The sequence below is a fragment of the Carassius carassius genome, chromosome 42, assembly GCF_963082965.1.
Source record: "Carassius carassius chromosome 42, fCarCar2.1, whole genome shotgun sequence".
In the NCBI taxonomy this organism is placed as follows: Eukaryota; Metazoa; Chordata; class Actinopteri; order Cypriniformes; family Cyprinidae; genus Carassius; species Carassius carassius.
Window position 1 is genome coordinate 110685 of NC_081796.1, and position 22156 is coordinate 132840.

The window sequence follows — 22156 nt, forward strand, 5'->3', positions numbered from 1 at the left end:
ATTCATTAGGAAAACAGTGTCAATAATGCAAAAATGATAGTTAAAGGCAGTTCATCATTGGATTCAGTTATGTCATCTCTGTTCAGTTTAAATAGTGTCTGTGCATTTATTTGCAATCAAGTCAACGATATCGCTGTAGATGAAGTGTCCCCAACTAAGCAAGCCAGAGGCGACAGCGGCAAGGAACCGAAACTCCATCGGTGACAGAATGGAGAAAAAAACCTTGGGAGAAACCAGGCTCAGTTGGGGGGCCAGTTCTCCTCTGACCAGACGAAACCAGTAGTTCAATTCCAGGCTGCAGCAAAGTCAGATTGTGCAGAAGAATCATCTGTTTCCTGTGGTCTTGTCCTGGTGCTCCTCTGAGACAAGGTCTTTACAGGGGATCTGTATCTGGGGCTCTAGTTGTCCTGGTCTCCGCTGTCTTTCAGGGATGTAGAGGTCCTTTCTAGGTGCTGATCCACCATCTGGTCTGGATACGTACTGGATCCGGGTGACTGCAGTGACCCTCTGATCTGGACACAGACTGGATCTGGTGGCCACGGTGACCTCGGAACAAGAGAGAAACAGACAAATATTAGCGTAGATGCCATTCTTCTAATGATGTAGCAAGTACATAGGTTGTTATGGGAAGTGTTTCCGGTTCCGGTTTACCTAATTAATGCAGCCTAAAAATCCTTTAACGGATTTGGATAATAAAAGCATATTAGTATGTTATGTGTATGCCAGGTTAAAGAGATGGGTCTTTAATCTAGATTTAAACTGCAAGAGTGTGTCTGCCTCCCGAACAATGTTAGGTAGGTTATTCCAGAGTTTGGGTGCCAAATAGGAAAAGGATCTGCCGCCTGCAGTTGATTTTGATGTAATGACTAAAATAGTTTGTAGAATCCATATTTCTTTATATTTTTGGGGGGGGACTAGACATAGTCTTAGAAAAATGGTTGCAGGAATCACATTTTTCATGGTATCTCCTTCAGATTTGAAATAGAATCTCATGAGACATGACTTTCAACCAGGGGCGATTCTAGGGTCAGAGCTTTAGGGGTGCTGAGCACCCAAGGAGCCCCAATGCCTCCATCCCACCCTCTTTTCACACGAAAACAAAAAATATGTCTATTGAAAAATAACTTTATAATTTTAACATTGATTCAACTAACTCTAAAATCCAGATTTTTTTTTTCTTTTTTTTTGAGACCTTTTCAAAACAACAGCTTAATTATGAGAGTTCACACAGACAGCCCCCTGTAACAAACACAAAACCTTCTTCACTCAGCTGGTTTTCCTGACCGTTAACTCCATGTGCCTCCTTTTGTATCAACAGTCATCAGATTGGTTACATTAGATTCAACTTTATTGTCATTGAACAAAGTAACAGGTACTTGGACAACAAAATGTAATTCATCTTCTGTAAATTATTTACAAATGGCCATCTCTAACATATCTGGATGCACGCCTGTCTGAACTTTCATAAACCAATATGTCATCAATAAATAATAATAAAACAAGCTTCATATCAAGAGTCATTTTAGATGTCTTTATTATTATTATTATTGGGCTTAGAAACTTTTTTAAATGACAAATTCCTTTCACAAGAGAAGCTTGTGAGTTTGAAATAAATAAATAAAAAATAAAAGCAGGGGACCATTGCCTAGATAAGTAATTTGATACAACAGCAGCGGGTTAGCATTATCTGTTACTTTAACTTAACACTTTTCAGCAGAAGAAAAAAAATGTCATTATGGACTGTCCCTAGTCTCTCACCTGAATCTGTCTTTTTTCTTTTAAAGAATTGTCATATGTCCATTGCTCACTGCCACACACACACACAGAGAGCGAGAGAGAGAGTAATGCTAGGAGTTCAGGAGTTAAGCCTGGTTCAGGTTAAATCCTGAGTGTGATGAATGAATAAATACAGCAAAAGAAAAACATGAAACTTTCTTTTATTGTCTAGTTTGATAGTCAGCCACAACTGAAAAATAACAGATATAAATCTAGAAATTAATAAAAATTCTTTTAAAAAGCCACAGTGAGTGTTTTCAATCCGTGTATCATTCGTTCTTTCGTTTTTCTAATTGAAACCAAAAATGGAAAAATAAAAAAACGACTTGTTTTTTTTTTATCTGTTTCCAAAACCAAAATGAAAAAACAGATAAAGCTTCGTTTTCCGATTTTCACATTTATGCTAATATCAAGAATTAAAAAAACGCATATCAAGCGTGTGTGTTTAACGTTGGTGTTTTCGTCTGATGCTAGTTAGTGACGGTCATTCTTGAACGATTCGATCATTTTAAACGAATCTTTAATGTGACTCGGGAAGAACGAGTCGTCTCTGGGAGTGATTCGTTCAGTCGCGCATGCGCAAAGTTCACCTGTTTCAGTCAATGCAGTGGGTGCCGGTGTTAGAGAATTGATTAGTTCATCTCTTGAGTCTTTCGGGTTTTCGAGTCGCTCCTCACGTGACAGACCCATAAGCTTTGACCATAGACTGGAGTTACCCTGGCAACAAATCTCTGTGTATATTATTATTATTATTTGTCTTTATGATTTTAAGTGTATTGCCTTAATGTTTTAATGTTTGTATTGTTTAATAATTATAATAATAATAATAATAATAATAAAGACTGTATAAAAGGCTTTATCCTATCATTCGTTCTTTTGTCACGTGACGTGACAGCATTGGATAGATGAATTTACATGCTTCCTTACAAACAGGTGCCTAATCATTATTATTATCATCATCATTATTATAATTATTATTTACTCTTACAGTTACTGCATTTCTGAGCTTTTTACTTCTTACAGTTTATAAATGTACAAATTTCTGTCATAATGGTTGTTTCCTATACACTGAATGTTGTAACAAAGGTAATAAAGAGTACTTATTAATAAACACATATGATTACGGTGGGTTTAATTTCCTTGATTTCTCTTCTTTGAACAACACTTTCAAAATTAATTGGATTAGACAGTGTTTGTGTAATCCAAACTCAATATGGATTTTTATCCCCAATGACTACTTTTCCAAATTAGGTGGTCTCCCTTTCCTATTGATCTGTATTTATATAATATTGCTAGAATCCCTTACAATTTAACCAAATTTCATAATCAGGCATTACTTGCATGGTCATTCATTTTTAAGCACCTCTCAACCGTACTTCATTTGGAAATTTGTTTTGGTTGTTTCCTAGTTCTTTAACTTGGAAGGTCTTATTTTAAGTCACAAAAAATTCTTATGTAAATGTAATTTTCCAGTAACTCCCAAAGAATTCTCCATCATCATGGACACTATTCCTAAAGGAGTTGTTACGCTTTCAAGGGACTCATTAGATCATCCAGCACTTTATCTTTATCTTTACACCCATTTGAAATCCCAGTAGGAAAACTATGCTTTTTGTTACATGAAAGTGAAAAAGTGATGTGACATTCAGCCAATATGGTGACCAATACTCAGAATTTGTGCTCTGCATTTAACCCATCCAAAGTGCACACACACAGCAGTGAACACACACACACTGTGAACACACACCCGGAGCAGTGTTCATCATTTATGCTGCGCCACCCGGCGAGCAGTTGGGGTTCAGTGCCTTGCTCAAGGGCACCTCAGTTGTGGTATAGCCAGACCCAGACTCAAACCCACAACCCTAGGGTTAGGAGTCAAACTCTCTAACAACTAGGCCACGACTTTGTCCAGTATCCTTCATCACGTAACTATAAGATTAGATCGCTTTTTCAAAAGGAGCGTGTAACGACTCCATATGTGGTGTCTTATTGGAGGAATGTGGTTGATCATATTGATGAGAAAAAAGTATGGACTCTGTCTTTGGAATATATAATAACTAACAAGGTTAGAGAAATCTCATTAAAATTGTTACACAGATTTTACCCAGCTAAAGTGTTTTTGAAAAGGTTTAAATCAGACATAGATACAAGCTGTTGTTTTTGTGGAGACCCTAATGAAACTGATATACATATCGTTTGGGATTGTCCTCACACACAGCTATTTTGGAATGAATTCTCTAATGTTATCTATCGCAGTGTGCTACAGGGTTTCTCTCTGCTTTTTAAGGATGTACTGTTTGGCTTCTTTAATATTCAAAAAGACAAAATTAATGTATATTTCATTATTAACAAATTATGACTTCTTGCAAAATGTCATATTCACCGCAGTAAATTCACTCATCAAAATCCATTATATATATATATATATATTTATTTTTTAAAGAGGTTCAACAGTATATCCAAACTATTTAATCTTCCAAATATCTTAAGGCTGTCAAAAATGTTTAATCTTTTCAATGCTATTATATTTTATATATTTTGTTAAAGTTTTCGATTAATATTATTTATTTTTATGTTTACATACGTCTGTAAATGGTGCTTTGCATATTATGCCACTTCTTTGTATGCAATATTGACATTACCTATCTGTACTTTTATCTTTGGTACATTGGCATTAATCAAATAAAAAAAGAACTAATCAATTCTCTTTCCGGCTCCCACTGCATTGACTGAAAAAGGTGAACTAGAACCATATGCGACTGAACGAATCACTCCCAGAGACGACTCGTTCTTCCCGAGTCACATTAAAGATTCGTTTAAAATGACCGAATCGTTCAAGAACGACCGTCACTAACTAGCATCAGACGAAAACGCCAAAGTGAAACACACACGCTTGTTATCCGTTTTTTTTTATTTTTGATATTAGCACAAATTCGAAAATCGGAAAAAACGAATCTTTATCCGTTTTTTCATTTTCGTTTTGGAAACAGATTTTTAAAAAACAAGTCGTTTTTTTATTTTTCCATTTTTGGTTTCAATTAGAAAAACGAAAGAACGAATGATACACGGATTGTTTTCAGTGATACGTCGTTTGTTTTCACTCAAAACGCCAGGGCTTCATGTTTCCATGACGACTGACGAGAAAAGACGCACGTGACGTCATGTTTACATGACTCCCGAGTATTAAATTAACAATAAACTTTAACAACAGAGACACTGGTAAGCACTACACAGGTACGCAGTTTATTTGTCGCGCTTCTGTTTTTGTTTCACGCTCTAGCAGTTAATAAACAGAACTGCATGCGTCTTGCGGAAGAACATTGTAACCGCCGTTACTTCTCTCCGTTTATGACTATGGACGAGTCACCCAGGTCCTGTGCTACTCCACAGCGGCGGCGACCCGCCGGACTAAAATAGTCCGAAAATAAACACTTATTATAGATGTACCACCATGGTGATTCAGGATACTGACTCCAGTATTCACCGATATGGTTTCGGAACTTAGGTGCATCACAACCGATCACAACACTACATCACGGGTTCTCACTCTGCGTGTGTTTCGCGCAGGTACAGAAGAGAAGAGGATGACCCCATTTGCTATGCGGGGATGTTTTCATTTTCCTCCTTAACACATACATTTTAAACCACAAACTATGGAGTATGTTTTGGACATTATTTAACCGTGTAAAAGACGAACAAAAATTTTAGAATAACAACATACTCTACATTAACATTACTCCAAGTTTTAGGGGTGCTGAGCTCCTTTTTAGGGGTGCTTCAGCACCCCTAAAAAGGGGCTAGCCTCGCCCATGCTTTCAACCCATTATTTCAATGCACTTCAGTGTCTATAACTTTTAATATTTTTTTGAGTATTATCAACTCTGGTCGAAAAAAGTACAGCCCAAAGGGTCTTTTTTTCCAACAAGACACCAACATTATGTATGTAACACACTGAAGTAAGGAACTGTTAAAATTTTAAGTTAGGTAGGGCACTTTCAGCTGTGAGTCCCATAATGGGGGGTGCTGGCTAACAGGCTAGCTAGCTAATAAAAGGCCTAAAGCACTATTTAGCATGGTAAACAAACTATCAGCCAACATGAATCTAATGATTTGTGTTGTACTGGCACCATTTCAGGGAAAGTCGGATGCTTTATGTGGGACCTTTGGTGAGGAACCGATTATTTCTAATTGTGAGCAAACTTAGTCTACTTTTACTTGACAATCCACCTCTAATTACCAATTTAATACAGCAAATTAGTTGCTCTTCAAGCCAGCTAGACCCTGCACTTACTTTCCTCCTGAAACACTGTATCTCTGTCATTTCTGTCCCTATCTCACACCTCATCAACATGTCAACATCTTGTTTATACTTTTCAGTCTGGTTTTCATTTACAGCAGAGCAGTGAAACTGCTCTTGTAAAGGTTGTCAATGATCTTTACTGTTTGGTGGCTCTGGCAGTTTTACATTTTTTCTTTTTCTTGACCTCAGCTCAGCTTTCGTTTCTGTTTGTTCTAAGGTATTACTCTCTCGCCTCACAGAGTTTGGCATCTCAGGCTCTGCACTATCCCATTTCTCTTAATATCGCTCAGATAGTCAATACTACATCTCACTGCTCAATTCCAAATCTCCCACTGTCTTGCTTAAACAGGGTGTTCCCCAGGGTTCAGTTCTCAGGTCGTTATTATTCATCATCTACATTCAGCCTCTTGGCAAAATAATTTTTTGCCATGGTTTCAACTACAGCTGTTACGCTGATTATATCCAAATATGAACTGCTTGTGAGACAGATTCTATTCATTTGTTGGCCTCTTTATCTTCATGTGTCAGATAGATAAAAGCCTGGCTACACTCTAATCTTCTTAGCTTGAACTTCAGTGACAACAGAAATCTTAATAACTGGTCCACCATCTCTAATAAAAAAAAATAAAACTAATGTCTTTAGCTTTGACCTTGACGCTACTTCTATTTTTTCATCGTCTACTGTAAGAAACTTAGGTATCGCTCTAGTTCCTTTACTGACTTTGGATGCCTACATTTGCATAATCAGACATTTTTTTTTGAAGAATTGTGGAATTTTGACCTTTCCTCAGTAGAAAAAATGTGAAATCATTAGTGCATGTGTTTATTACCTCTTGCCTTGACTATTGTAATGCTCTTCTGGTTTACCATCTCTTTCTGTCATGGAATCCAAACTTTAAAATATATTTTTTATAGTATAGTAGTGTACCTGTTGCGTTCATGGACTTTCTGTTTCCTTATTTTGGTCATGTCCTGTTTCTTGTTTAGTTAATTGATTAATCCCCACCTGTTCTCCATTCCCCAGATTACTTCCCTCGTGCTTAAATACTCTGTCTTTTTAGTTCCTCCTTGTCCGTGATTAATGTATTGTAACGTATTTTAATGCATCATATTGGATGTGCCCTTATTCTCCCGTGAACATTAAAAGAACCCCTTTTGTATATCGTCTTCCTCATGCGCCTTCATTACACAACAGTAGCCATAACAGAATCACGGACTAAAACAGTTTATTTAGCAGAGTTTTTCTGTCTTTTTGTTTTGTTTTCCTCCCTCTCCCAGAATGGCAATCCCAGCAGTCTAACTCCTGTGCCTGGAGCAACTGGACCGTTGGCTGGAGGACCATACCAGGGACTTTCTTGATCTGGCATGCCTTACCCACTTCCCCGACCGCTCGCTCGCTCAGTAACTTTTATTACACCAGCCTGAGCGAGCGGTGTAAGGCACACCTGCTAGAGAACGGTCCCAGAGAAGATTTTGCCACTTTCGTGGAGTGGGTGCTGGAGAAAAATGGATCGTCGTTCACCATCTGAAGAGGATATCTCTAGCCCCACTCCCGAACCAGAGACCAGCCAGCTGCCATTCCCGCTGCACGGAGCGAAAGCCAGAGCCCACCGCAGCCGCAGAGCCCAAGCCTGTCATTGTCCGGGAGCATGAACTCGAGAGCGCGACTGACCAGGTGTGTGAGCCGGCAACACAGTGCATTGTGGGATTACTGGTGGAGATTGAGGGTGTGGATGAAAGCCCTGCCCACACTCCTGCGACTGAGGGTGAGCTGCATCTGGTTTCTGTGAATTATATGGAGGAATTAATGGACCTTGTAGACTGGTTTGTGGAGGTAAATACTGAATTTCCCGTTTTACCGTTGGTTCCATCCAGCTCTGAAACTCCTGTTTCTCCGCTGGTTCCACCCAGCACTGAATCCCCTGTGTCTCCGCTGGGTCCATCCAGCTCTGAATCTCCTGTTTCTCTGCTGGTTCCGCCCAGCCCTGAATCTTCTTTTTCCCCGCTGGTTCCGTCCAGCCCTGATCCTCCTGTGTTCCCTCCCAGCCTCCCTCTACGGCCTCCTCCTAAACCAGTCAGTTCCTCTGCTCCATTTCCGCTGGTTCTGCCCAGCCCTGAATCTCTTGTTTCTCTGTTGGTTCCGCCCAGCCCTGAATCTCCTTTTTCTCCGCTGGTTCCGCCCAGCCCTGACTCTCCTGTTTTTCTGCTGGTTCCGCCAAGCCCTGAATCTCCTGTTTCTCTTCTGGTTCCGCCAAGCCCTGAATCTCCTGTATTCCCTCCCAGCCTCCCTCTGCCACCTCCTCCTAGAGCAGTCTGTTCCTCTGCTCCACTTCCGCTGGTTCAATCCAGCCCCGTATCTCCTGTTTCTCTGCTGGCTATGTTTCCTCCCAGCCTCCCTCTCTCATCTCCTCCTAGACCACCCAGTTCCTCGACCTCATCTCCGCTGGTGCCAGTCAGTCCCGCAGCTCACCCTCCGTCAGCGCCATCTGGGAGCCATGGTTCGCCATGGGACTTCCAGTCTCCAGCTCCGCCTTGGCGTGAGGTTTCCCTGTCTCCGCCTCCAGCCTCTGAGCCCTGGACTCCACCTCGGTCCTTCAACCCAGCGTCTCCGCCTTGGCACCCTGCTCCCTCGTCTTCATCGTGGCCCGTCATCCCACCTGCTCCACCAGGCCCCCTCGTCCCTCCGACTCCACCTTGGTCAGTTGTCGACCATCCGCCACATCGGGACTCCACTCCTATGGCTTTGCCTCGTCATTCCATCCCTCCGGCTCTGTCAGGCTCCTCCTTCCCTCTGGCTCCACCTCCATCCTCAGTCGCTCTGAATCCGCAGCGGGTTTCCGGAGCCTCGCCTCCGCCTCGGTCGGTGGTGCCTTCAGCGCTGCCTTGGACCTCTGGACCCTCTGCGTCACCCTGGCTCTGTGGCTGCTCTGCTCCATCTTGGGCTCCTTCTTATCTTCTCAAGTTTCCTCTTTATGTTGTGACTTTGAGCCGGGTTGTAACATAAATTGGGGCCTCGTCTGTGATCAAATTCTGGTTTGGAGTTGGGGTTTTGTTACTTGTCGTTCAAGTTTTTTTGAGAGTGGAGTGTGGAAAGGGTTCATAGTGATTGGATTATTGGAGGACTCCATTGAGGTAGAGTGGTCGAGCTGGGTTGCTAGTCAATCCTTCTAACGGAGCACTCTTTGTTTTGTTAGTTTGTTATTTTTGAAGGTATCCCGGGTGGAGATTTAATCTCTGTTGGGGTTACACTATTCAGGGCCTGGTTTTTACCATGTGACATGAAGTTCAGGGTTTAAAGTGGCCCCGAGCCTGGTAACTCTTTGAAGACTAGAGGTTAGTTTTTTTGTGTATAGTGTTTCCGGAGTTGTTCTCTAATATATTCATGCCAATTGGTGTGGTATTTACAACCAATGACTAATTTTGGGAATTTGTAAAACATTTTTGTTTGAGAGAGCATTTTTTTTTTCATTCCCACTTTCTTCAAATTGGTAAGTTTACACCAGTAATTAAAGTTGGTAGGCATGTGAATATATTAGGTAACGCAATCTTGTGGTAACTATGTTGTTGAATGTTGGCAGCAGTTCAGGTATGATTGTGTGACTTATGAATTAGTCTCTTTTTGTAAAAGTACTATATGGTGAACATGTTACCTATAAAGAGGGTTTTTGTAAACCTTTTGAATTAGCTCTCCATGGAGGAGATTATGACGTGGTAACTGGTGTAGATTAAATTACCTTTGAGTAGCTTTGTGGAAATGGAGTTGTGTGTAAATTAGATCCTTTTTTGTGTATTATATTTGAAGGATATTGTGGAGATAAGTGTGAACTCCTAAAGTGGCTACTGGTTTGAATGATTAAGAGTTTTGGCCATGGCATCCAATGTGGAAGAATTTCTGAATGAACTTTCGGAGGAAGCACTTGATAAGTTCACTAAAGAGCAGCTTTGCTGATTGCTGATTATAATGTAGAGCTCGCTAGCAGTGATAAAAAAAAACTTAAGGGCCCGGTTTCATAGACGGGGCTTAGCCTAAACCAGGATTAGGCCATAGTTCAATTAGGACATTTAAGTAATTTTTATAAACATTTGTTCGAAAAAAGTATTACTGGTGTGCATCTTAAGACAAAATAAAAGCACTGACATGTTTTAAGATCAGTCGGTGCAAGTTTATTTTCGATAAAACAGCTCAGATTTACATTTTAGTCTAGGACTAGGCTTAAGCCTTGTCTGTGAAACCGGGGAAAGAGTCTATCATAAAGAGTTTAAAGGGCACTTTAGAGGAAAAGGGAGTTTTAGTTGCAACTGAAAAATTACAGGATCCAGGTATTGTTGACAGTGAAGTAAAGCTAAAAAAGATGGTGTTACGAGAAAAACAGTTAGACCTGGAGGCAGTGAAGTGTCGTCTAGAACATGATAGGATAGCTTTGAAAGAAAAGGAGTTGGAAAGAGAACTAGAGCTGAGGAAACTTGAGGGACAGGAAAGAGAGTGTGAGCGTGCTTTTGTCCTTAAAAAAATGGAGCTTGATTTGGCAGGCAGGACACCTGAGGGACAGCCGCCCGTTTCACCTTTTGTGGTACCCTCTGAATCTTCTCAAAGGGTAGAGCAAGGTTTTGCTATTGGTAAACATATTAAAATGGTTCCTCCTTTCTCTGAAAAAGAGGTAGAGAAGTATTTCTCCCACTTTGAGAGAGTCAATCATTGAAGTGGCCAAAAGACGTTTGGACGTTGCTTTTACAGTGTGTGCTTAAAGGTCAGGCTCAAGAGGTTTATTCGTCACTTAGTTTAGAACAGAGTGCTGTGTATGATACAGTTAAAGGGTTAGTTCACCCAAATAGCAAAATTATGTCATTAATAACTTACCCTCATGTTGTTCCAAACCCGTGAGACCTCTGTTTATCGTTGGAACACAGTTTAAGATATTTTAGATTTAGTCCGAGAGCTCTCAGTCCATCCATTGAAGCTGTGTGAACGGTATACTGTCCATGTCCAGAAAGGCAAGAAATACATCATCAAAGTAGTCTATGTGACATCAGAGGGTCAGTTAGAATTTGTTGAAGCATCGAAAATACATTTTGGTCCAAAAATAGCAAAAACTACGACTTTATTCAGCATTGTCTTCTTTTCCGGGTCTGTGAGAGAAAGTTCAAAACAAAGCAGTTTGTGATTTCCGGTTCGCGAGCGAATCATTCGATGTAACCGGATCTTCTTGAACCAGTTCACCAAATCGAACTGAATTGTTTTAAACGGTTCACGTCTCCAATATGCATCAATCCACAAATGACTTAAGCTGTGAACATTTTTAATGTGGCTGACACTCCCTCTAAGTTCAAACAAACCAATATCCGGGAGTAATTCATGTACTCAAACAGTACACAGTTACTGCTGTGAAGAGAGAACTGAAGATGAACACCGAGCCGAGCCAGATAACGAACAACAGACTGACTCGTTCTCGAGTCAAGAACCATTTCTGTCAGATGCGTCCGTTTCGAGAACCGAGGAGCTGATGATACTGTGCATGTGTGATTCAGCGTGAAGCAGACTGACACACAGAGCGTCTGAACTGAACTGATTCTTTTGGTGATTGATTCTGAACTGATTCTGTGCTAGTGTTATGAGCGCGGGTAAACCGAAGGCTTGAATCAAGGGCAACCATTTTCCTGTACAAAAAAGTGATGAATGTTTTGAGTTTCAATCTTTGAAGTCGAGAAACTTGGGAGATTGTGATTATGTAACAGATTTTGCTTCTTTTTCTTACAACAGGAGTACTAGTACAGGAACTCAGGTGCTGGCAAGAGGAGTTGAAATGGGTTGTGCTGTTGTTCCCATACATAGCATTGAGATAAAATCACCATTAGTGTCTGGCCGGGTAGTGGTAGGTGTGCAGCCCTATTTGTCAATTGAAGGGGTTTCTTTCATTTTAGGCAATGATTTGGCTGGTGTCAGATTCACACCTAATCCTCAAGTTATTGAGGTGCCTGTGTCAAGCGGGAGCTCTGATCTGTCTCATTCTTTTCCTGATGTTTTCCCAGTATGTGCTGTGACCCGTGCCAGGTCTAAACAGACTTGTAAATCCACAGATGTAAGAGGTGCAGATTTTAATTTTGATCTGACTGATACCTTTTTGAGGGAGTCTGATGGGAAGGAGGTAGATAAAGATGTGACTGTTGAGTTTCCAATAGTGATGGGTAAGGAAGAACTAGAAACATCCAAGGAGATTCCTCCTAAAGAGTCTTCAATTACCAAAGATCAACTCATTTTAGAGCAGAGTAAAGATTCTTTGACTTCTCTGTTTGAGGAAGTAAATACTGAACAAGCGGTAAATGAGCTGTCGTCTGGTTATTTTCATAAGGATGAGGTCCCAATGCAAAAATGGCACCCACAATCATTATCTAGAGGCCATTCCTTTAAGGAAGATAACAGCTCCTGTGGTAGTGCTGGCCTTGCTGAGGTTTTTTTTTTTTTTTTTTGGGGCTTCCTAAGACCGTTCAGTCCGATCAAGGATCCAATTTTATGTCTGAGATTTTTAAGCATGTGCTGGATCTGTTAGGAATTTTGCATTGCCATTCTAGTGCTTACCACCCAGAGTCCCAAGGTTTCACCAAACCTTGAAAGAAATTTTAAAAACATACTGTCTTGAGTTTCAGCAGGGCTGGGATGAAAGAGTACATCTCATGCTTTTTGCAGCCAGAGAAGCTGTTCAGAATTCACTGGGGTTTAGTCCTGCTCAATTGGTCTTCAGACATAATGTCCATGGTCCACTGAAATTGTTGAAGGACAAGTGGCTGGCTAAAGCTACAGATTCTACCAACTTGCTGGACTATGTTAGCCACTTCCAATATATGCTTAGTAAAGCCTGTGAAATTGCTCGTTCTAATCTCACTTCATCACAGAAAAAGATGAAGGCCTGGTATGAAAAGCGGGCTAAAAAGCATTCTTTTTCAGTAGATCAAGTTTTGGCTTTGCTTCCTGTCCATGGTTCTTCATTGCAGGCACGTTTTTCAGGGCCTTACATAGTTGAACGCAAGGTTGGTAATCTTGACTATGTCATTTCTACTCAAGGCAGACGAAAGAAAAGTAATCTCTGTCATATTAATATGCTGAAAGAGTATTTTTGCTAGAGAGGGGAATTCCAATTTAACCAAGAAGGTGGTGTTACCTTGTGCTTCAGTCACTTCAGAAGAACTCAGTGAAGTGGTGGTTCCTGCACCTCGATTGAATAATTCTGAAATTCTTTTTTAATCTTGAGGCTCACCTTTCTTATTTGCCTCAAGTTGAAAGGTCTGTTCTTGAAGAGCTGATTAGTTCCTATGTTCCATTGTTTCCAGATGTGCCTAACCAAACTAAGCTTGTTGTGCATGATATTGATGTTTCAGGAGCTGCTCCCATGAAGCAACATCCCTACTGGGTTGGACCTGAAAGCGTGCACTGCTGAGTAAGGAAGTTGCATAAATGGTTGAACATGGAATTGCTGTACCAAGCCAAAGTGCCTCGAGTTCTCCTTGTATTTTGGTGCCGAAGTCTAATAGGTCTATGAGGTTCTGTACAGATTTTCGTAAGGTTAATGCTCTAACCAAAGTAGATTCTTAGCCTTTGCCTCGATTGGATGACTGCATTGACCGTGTGGGGTCTGCCAGGTATGTAACCAAGTCAGACCTTCTAAAAGGTTACTGGCAGGTTCTCCTTTCTGACAGTGCCAAAGACATTTCAGCGTTTGTGACTCCAGATTAATCAGTTTTGTTTAATAATTTGAGATTTATTTAACATTTTGTGGGTGGAGGTGTTACAGCCCTGCCCCTTTTTTATCTATTTTTTTTTGTCATGAGATTGCAAGGACAGAAGCTCCTCATTGATGGGCAGGACTTCAGTGCTGATCATGGGCTGCGCCTGTGGCACTCCTATTTAAGAGGCTCATGGAATTGAGCTCTCTCTCATTTTTGTTTCTTTGACTTTGTTTGAAGAATGGGTTGATGTTTTGATGTTCCCATTTGTTTCCACAACTCCACAAAACCCATTTCCAACCATTATTTGGTTTGTTGTTTCTTTATTGTTCTTTAACATTTTGACCCTAGACATTATTTGATTAACTTGAAATAAATTTATATTTTCTTTTTTAAAACTTATCTTCTCAAGTGTCCTCTTTATGTTGTGACTTTGAGCTGGGTCGTAACAGTAGTATATGTATTTTACTTGAGTTTTTATATTTCAGCCAATGTTTACTTTTACTCCACTATATTTCCTAATTAAAATGTATACTTTTACTCCAATACATTTCCTGTAAGTATATTCGTTACTTACTACAAAATAGTCAAAAGAACACAGACTGCAGGAAAGCAGGTTTGATGACTCCGTGATCTGGCGTTTGCAAGTTAGACTCTTAAAAACACCTTTGCTCATGTGCAAACAAGTGCGCGTCGCACACTACTGCGGATGATTTAACTTTTCCACTCAAGTCGAGCCAGGGGTGTGCGATATACAGCATCATCTGCAATGATATGGTAAGTATTGTTGTAATGATGTGCAATCTGATGTTATCAAGTAGTCTATATCACCGAATCATACACAGAGTGCACGCACATTGATTTATTAGTCTATTAAAACTCAATATTCCAGACATTCTAAACTGTAGACGGCAAAAATGCTTATGTTTGCTTTTTATATTTATATAATTTAATATAGGCCTAGTTAACTTAATCTATATCACAAAAAGAGTATAGTTTTTCTGCAGATGCATAATCACATTTAATAATCATTTTATACAAGTTCAGTAAACAATAAGTGACTTACATTTTAGACATAATATTGGTTGATTTTGCTCAATTTTGCTAACGAAAATAGTTCCAAACAAAGATCACAGCACTTTTTTGCATATCTGAGCAATGGACCGTGTTAACTTATTGAGTGAATCAGCTTTTTGAAAGAATTGGTTGAGTAAATGATTCAGTGTTTCACTCATTAACACAGTCAAATGTTTTGTTTCTGAACGAATCAGCCGTTTGAATGAATCGGTTGAATCTTAATGACTCACTCATTAACATTCATTTGCTGTCACCTACTGGTAGTTTTAATTTCACAATTCGAATTTTTTTTCTCCATGTTTTAAATTATTTCAAATATCAGTATTCAACGTTTTATGTTAAAAACAAATCATTAAGCGTATTTATGCAACTGAATCTGCAATTTAAGTGCATCCATGTCCACTCTGAGATACATACTGTCATGATCCGGTCACTGCACATCCGTTTATTCACCACACAGACTTTCACACGACACAGTACACCCTGGATTTAATTTCCCATAAACCCCTACCTAGGAACTCATTATTGAACCACACCTGTTTCCTTTCAGTGACACTATAAAGGTTGCACTCATCCACACTCACATTGCGAAATCTTGTTTAGTTCTGTCTGGCATTTCCGAGTGTTTTCCTGGTGTTTGTTCCTTCCGTTTTTGACTTTGTATTATTATAGACTTAGTATTATTATTTAGTGCTAAAATGGAATGACTTCTGTGAGGTAAAAGTAGGTAGAGGTCATCTGACAGTCTGTTTACACAGACTGAACCATCCATGTAAACCATCCATTTTTCAAACAGCTTGACCTATGTGGGGTTGAACTGATTCCTAGAAGACTGGTCAGTTTGAAGTTTTTAGGTTTTGTGGCATAATTTATCATTCAAACTTGAAGTGGTTATTTGGCAGGATATTTTAGGCTGATCTTAGAAGAATAATCTTTTTAGCAGATCTAAATCTTTATGTCTGAGACAATAATCAATATTGTGTAAATAATTAAGGACATTGTTCTCTCACAAAGAGGATGCATGATTCATCCAATTTCGCACTGATCTAGATAATGCTGTACAAATTATAGGACATGAGTCATTGCAGGACTACACTTTTTGATGTCAGGAAATACTCAGTCTGCCAAAAAAAAATAAATACATAGATAAATGGGACTGCCGTGCTCTCAGTTGTTGAAGCACTAAGACTGGCAAGAGCGGATTCCAAATCTTCAATTCTTATCTTTCTGGATCTGTCAGCTGCTTTTGACACTGTTAACCAACATACCCTCCTGTCAACTCTATTGACAAAGGGCATCTCAGGAACCACACTCCAATGGTTTGAGTCTTACCTAATAGATAGGTCCTTCAAAATATCTTGGAGAGGGGAGGTGTCCAAATCACAACATCTAACTACTCGGGTGCCTCAGGGCTCTGTTCTTGGACCACATCTCTTTTATGTCTACATGGCATCATTAGGTTCTGTCATAAAGAAACATGGCTTTTCTTATCACTGCTATGCTGATAACACCCAAATCTACCTCTCATTCCATCCTGACGATAGGCGCATGCATCTCAGCATTTCTAACAGACATTTCTTGCTGGATGAACGACCATCACCTTTAACTCAACCTTGCCAAGACAGAACTGCTTGTGGTTCCAACAAACCCATCTCATCACAATTTTACCATCAAGTTAGACACATCACCCATAACTCCTTCAATAGCATCAGAAATCTTGGAGTTTCAGCTGACTTTCTCGGGGAACATTGCTAAATCTACCCAGTCCTACCAGGAAGATCAGGCCCTTTCTTTTGAAACATGCTTCACAACTCCTTGTTCAATCTCTTGTTCTTTCCAGGCTGGACTATTGCAATGCTCTCTTGGCAGGTCTTCCATCCAGTTCTATCAAACCTTTACAATTCATCCAGAATGCGGCAGCAAGGTTAATTTTTAATGAACCAAAAAGAAAGCATGTCACACCTCTGTTTATCAGTATGCACTGGCTACCAATAGCTGCTCCCATAAAATTCAAGGCATTAATGTTTGCCTACAAAACCATCATTGGCTCTGCACCCCTTTACCTAAATTCATTACTTCAGACTTATGTGCCCTCTAGGAGCTTGCGTTCTGCAAGTGAATGTCGCTTGATTGTGGCATCCCAAAGAAGCACAAAATTACTTTCATAGACTTATTAAATTAAATGTTCCCTCCTGGTGGAATGACCTGCCCAACTCAATCCGAGCAGCTGAGTCCTTAGCCATCTTCAAGAATCAGCTAAAAACACTTTCTTACTAAAAACATCTCTTCCCTTTTTATTTGACCCTCTAAATCTAGAACTCTATATTCTAATTATATTCTTTTAGACTTGCACTCTATTCCTTTTCTGCTTCTTTTCTTAAAAAAAACTAACACTAGTTTCTAATCGTTGTGTATGCTATGGGTTAGGGTTGAATGTAATTGTAAAATGGTGTTTTGTTAATAAAGAGGAAGTAAAACAACAATAACATTATAATATAACATTGTAACATCCTTAAAAACCATTAGAACATTTACAGTGGGTTAATTTCAAAACATGGGATAGTCTTAGGCTACAGTCTATGCATTAAAAATTTAAAGAAAGACCTTTACACAAAGGCTCTTATGTTTGTTATTGTTATTAACCACTTGAGCTGTTATTTTGATTTTTTGAGAATTAGGCATATGCAATATTGGACCCACCGGTGGGTCCCCAGAGTTGATGTGGTTAAACAGTCATTACATAATAGCCTTATATATATATAGTGGGGAAGATAAGTATTTAGTCAGCCACCAATTTTGTAAGTTCTCCCATTTAAAAAGATGAGAGAGGCCTGTAATTTTCATCATAGGTACACTTCAACTATGAGAGAAAAAATGTAAAAAAAAATCCAGAAAATAACATTGTAGGATTTTTAATGAATTTATTCGCTATCTTTTGTTCGTTATCTGGCTCGGCTCGGTGTTCATCTTCAGTTCTCTCTTCACAGCAGTTCAGTCAGTGTACTGTTTGAGTAAATGAATTACTCTGGGATATTGGTTTGTTTGAACTCAGAGGGAGTGTCAGCCACATTAAAAAAGTTAACAGCTTAAGTCATTTGTGGATTAATGCTTATTGGAGACGCGAACCATTTCAAACGATTCAGTTCGATTTGGTTAACTGGTTCAAGAAGATCCGGTTACATCGAATGTTTCGTTCGCAAACCGGAAACCAAACTGTGTTCCGAAGATGAACTGGTCTTACGGGTTTGTAACGACATGAGGGTGAGTCATTAATGACATAATTTTCATTATGATGAACTAACCCTTTAACAATATCTAATATCATATGGTTCAATGTGGTGCAAAGTGATGACTTATAAACTAAAACAAGAGCAATTGTGCATACATGAGAAGAATGCATGCATATATTCACAATTTTACTTTAACTTTATGATTGTGATGCATTGTGAAACCTGGATTTGACTAGAATATTTGGGAAATAACAAATTGTTCCAAAATATTGTTACTAAAAGAAACAATCTGAAACAGTCACATACAGTGGGTACAGAAGATATTCAGACCACCTTAAATTTTTTACTCTTGTCATATTGCAGCCATTTGCAAAAATCATTCAGTTCAAAAATCTAAAAGTTCAATTTTTTCCTCATTATTGTACACACATCACCCCATATTGGCAGAAAAACACAGAATTGTTGACATTTCTGCACATTTATTAAAAAAGAAAAACTGAAATATCACATGGTCCTAAATATTCGGACCCTTTGCTGTGACACTCATATATTTAACTCAGGTGCTGTCCATTTCTTCTGATCATCCTTAAGATGGTTCTACACCTTCATTTGAGTCCAGCTGTGTTTGATTATACTGATTGAACTTGATTAGGAAAGCCACACACCTGTCTATATAAGACTTACAGCTCACAGTGCATGAGAGAGCAAATGAGAGTCATGAGGTCAAAAGAACTCTCTGAAGAGCTCAGAGACTGAATTGTGGCAAGGCACAGATCTGGCCAAGGTTACAAAAACATTTCTGCTGCACTTAAGGTTCCAAAGAGCACAGTGGCCTCCATAATCCTTAAATGGAAGATGTTTGGGACGAAAAGAACCCTTCCTACATCTGGCCTATCTGAGCTATCGGGGGAAAAGAGCCTTGGTGAGAGAGGTAATGAAGAACCCAAAGATCACTGTGGCTGAGCTCCAGAGATACAGTCGGGAGATGGGAAAAAATTGTAGAAAGTCAACTATCACTGCAGCCCTCCACCAGCCTGGGCTTTATGGCAGAGTAGCCCAATGGAAGCCTCTCCTCAGTGCAAGACACATGAAATCCCCCATGGAGTTTGCTAAAAAAAAACACCTGAAGGATTGTCTGGTCTGATGAGACCAAGATAGAACTTTTTGGCCTTAATTCTAAGTGGTATGTGTGGAGAAAACCAGGCACTGCTCATCACCTGTCCAATACAGTCCCAACATTAAAGCATGGACGAAGGAGTGGCTTCACAACAATGAAGATGGCTGTCCACCAACGTTTACCATCCAACCTGACAGAACTGGAGTGTGACGCTAACAATGGAGGACAGGAGGCAGATGCAAGTAAAGGTAGTTTATTGACAGGAGTTGTGATGGATGAATGCTGGTGAGTGACGCAGGAACCACGATGGCAGCACAGACAGGTGGGTAGGTGATTTGAGTGCGTTGGTAGCGATGACGGTGGTGGTAGATTGGTGATCCGTTGTGATAATCCGTGAGTGACTGTGATAATCCAAAGGAGACCGAAACAGGAAACAGGGCAAGGACAGGAACACAGGAGCACGAACAGACATCAACACATGGACCTCAAACAACGATCTGACAAACAGGAGACGAAAGACAGGGCGTTAAATAGGCGGTTGGAATGAGATGCACCTGCCGCTGATCAGGCGATCAGTGGCAACACCCACATGAACCAATCAACATGACTACAGCTGGAGACGGTGCATTCACGAACCGTGACAGTACCCCTCCTCCTAAGGACGCCTCCTGGCGTCCCCAGAATCTCTTACCTGTCGATTGTAATCATCGATAAGGGAGTGATCCAGGATGTCCCTAGTAGGTACCCAACTTCTCTCCTCCGGACCGTAACCCTCCCAGTCCACCAAGAACTGAAATCCGCGTCCCCTCCTTCTGGTGGTCTCCCCATCTACGAGACGCGGCGGGGGAGGGACCGGGGTAGGCGGATTAATGGGAGAATGAAATACGGGCTTGATTTTGGACACATGAAAGGCGGGATGAATTCTCCTGTACGTAGGAGGGAGTTTAAGGCGGACTGCCACCGGACTAATGATTTTGGTGACAGTAAACGGGCCAATAAATTTGGGAGCCAATTTATTAGATACGGACCGGAGAGGAATATTCTTGGTTGAAAGCCACACCTTTTGACCCACGACGTATACAGGAGGCCTAGACCGGTGGCGATCGGCCTTGGCCTTTAGTGCGCGCCCCCACTTGGAGTAGAGTCTCACGGGCTCTGGTCCAAGTGCGGTGGCACCTCTGGACGAAGGCGTGAGCGGAGGGGACTGCAACTTCGGATTCCATACTGGGAAAAATAGGTGGCTGGTAACCTACACTACACTCAAAAGGAGATAGGCCCGTAGCTGATACTGGTAAGTTATTGTGGGCGTACTCCACCATAGACAATTGTTGGCTCCAGGAGGAAGGATTCTTGGAGACCAAACATCGCAACACCCTTTCCAAATCTTGGTTGGCTCTCTCGGTTTGACCATTGCTCTGGGGGTGAAACCCTGAGGACAGACTTACAGTCGCTCCCAGTAGTCTACAGAATTCTTGCCAAAATTTAGCCACAAATTGGGGTCCCCTGTCAGAAACCACGTCTATCGGGAGGCCATGTAAACGAAAGACGTGGTCTACGACGGTCAACGCTGTCCCCTTGGCTGAGGGTAATTTGGGCAAGGGAATAAAGTGGGCCGCCTTCGAGAACCGGTCCACCACGGTTAAAACTACCGTGTTGCCCTGGGAGGTCGGGAGGGCGGTAATAAAATCTAGAGCGATGTGGGACCAGGGTCTCGAAGGAACCGGCAGCGGTTGGAGTAACCCATCAGGGGGCCGATTGGAAGTCTTACCAGTGGCACAAACCGAGCAAGCCAAAACAAAACTGTGAATGTCGCGAGCCATAAGTGGCCACCAGAATCGTTGCTTGACTAAAAATCTAGTACGGTTAACCCCTGGATGGCAAGCTACATTCGAGCAATGTCCCCACTGGATAACGTTGGACGTTAATCCCTCCGGCAGAAATAAATGGTTCGGTGGGCACCTGGGCGGAGGCGTTACCCCTTTAAGGCCGTTCTGACCTTCGATTCGATCTCCCATGTGAGAGTGGAGACCACTAATGTCTCAGGAAAAATACACTCGGGAGTGGACGGTGCGTTCGGAATGGTCAAAAATACGCGACAAAGAATCGGGTTTGATATTTTTGGAACCCGGGCGGTACGAGATAGTAAAGTCAAAATGTCCGAAAAAAAGTGCCCACCGAGCCTGCCTGGAGTTCAACCTCTTGGCGGTGCTAATGTACTCTAAATTCTTGTGGTCAGTCCATACTATAAAAGGAACCCCCGATCCCTCTAACCAGTGTCGCCATTCCTCCAATGCCATCTTAACTGCCAACAATTCTCGGTTACCAATATCGTAATTTCGTTCTGCCGGAGATAAACGATATGAAAAATACGCGCAAGGGTGGACCTTGTCGTCTAAGGGAGAACGTTGAGATAACACCGCTCCTACCCCCACCTCTGATGCGTCGACCTCCACCACGAACGGACGTGTAGGGTCAGGGGTAATCAGAATAGGGGCTGAAATGAAACGGCTCTTCAGTTTGGAGACCAAACATCGCAACACCCTTTCCAAATCTTGGTTGGCTCTCTCGGTTTGACCTTGGCGGAGGTCGGTTTGAGTCTTGGCGGAGGTCAAGGCGGTCAGAGGTGCGGCTAGTTGGCTGAAGTTGCGAATAAAACGCCGGTAGAAGTTAGCCAACCCCAGAAACCTCTGTAGGGCCTTACGGGAATCTGGGCTTGGCCATTCTACCACAGCCTTAACCTTCTCGGGATCCATGTGTATTCCCTCAGTCGACACGATATACCCCAAAAATGGAATTGACTGTGCATGAAATTCGCATTTCTCCGCCTTGACAAAAAGCCCATTCTCTAGCAACCTCTGAAGCACTCGTTGGACGTGCTGCACATGTTCCTGGAGAGAAGAAGAAAAAATCAATATGTCGTCCAGGTAGACATAAATGAAG

The 22156-nt window shown here is 41.1% G+C and overlaps 1 protein-coding gene across 1 annotated transcript in view; it reads right to left on the bottom strand.

The window, feature by feature from the left end:
* The window catches only part of LOC132123956 (cadherin-7-like), a 156367-nt gene that overhangs the window by 17922 nt on the left and 116289 nt on the right, over window positions 1-22156 (bottom strand). The gene's annotated exons all lie outside the window — the stretch shown is intronic.